Here is a 1042-nt window from a genome sequence, read left to right on the forward strand (position 1 = left end):
CACATTTTGTTGCGTGTATGTGGGCAGACGTAGTGTGGCGTGACACCTGACACAGGCATGCAATAATCGTGGAAGTTGCAAATGGCGATGGACGCCTGCGTTTTCTGGTGAAGTTACGCAAATGAACAAATGGTAACCTGTTGTGGTGCGGTTGTTCTCGCTAGGGGTGAATCGGTGATGGCGACGATAGGTTGAGGTACTAACCGGTTGTTCCAGCGATACCCACCATGCCGACGAAACTGAACGGCATCTGGGTGTGAAGCGATACGCGGCGGTGGCTGGGTGGGACCGTCCCCGGCCGGTGAGGGGGCGCCTCCCGGCGTGCTGGCCGCGCGGTGCGTGGGCGCACGCGCTACAGCCGGCTGGTGGGGGCGGCCAGTGGCAGGCGCGCCGGCCGACGGACGCGGCAGGCGTCGCAGCTGCGCGCCGGCGCACCCTGCGCGCGGCGCCGTGCGGCCAAAGTAGGTCCTCGCGGGCCCGGTGCGAAGCGCGGTGGACATCTTCAGTGTGCTGGTCCGATTGAGGACTGTGTGCGTTGAGGATGCGCTGCCGCCCGGCGCTCGGCGCCGCGACGCCGTCTGCTGCTCGGTCGCCCCAGCGGTTCTCGCTGGTGGTTTGTATCGCAGCTGTGCGGATGTGTTGGCGCGTGCGCTGTGCTGGGAGAGTTCGCTTCGGCACCCAAGTGGGGCTTTTGTCCTTCTGTGGCGCTGGCGTTGGAGCTGCCGGTCACCGTAGGTGGCGCGTGTTGTCTCCCGCCGGCAATGCCACGACAGCACGCTCCCGGGCCTCTGTCGGCAGCGGCAAGCTCAGTTGGGAGCACGGGTGGTCGCACCGAAAGCGTCTACTCGCCTAACTCCGGGCGATTGCGCCTCTCTCGAACCCGACCAAGTACTTGGGACGGCGCTGCGCGCCGCCGGGACCTGAGAGGGTTTCGAGGTGTATTGTGCAGGGGAGCTCAGCCTCCTCCTGTTTGCAGAATGATTGAGCGGACGCTTGCGTGTTCGCGCGGGCCCCCGGGACACACTCCCGGGCGGCCGGCTGC

Source organism: Schistocerca piceifrons, unplaced genomic scaffold (genome assembly GCF_021461385.2).
Source record: "Schistocerca piceifrons isolate TAMUIC-IGC-003096 unplaced genomic scaffold, iqSchPice1.1 HiC_scaffold_379, whole genome shotgun sequence".
NCBI classification, from domain to species: Eukaryota; Metazoa; Arthropoda; class Insecta; order Orthoptera; family Acrididae; genus Schistocerca; species Schistocerca piceifrons.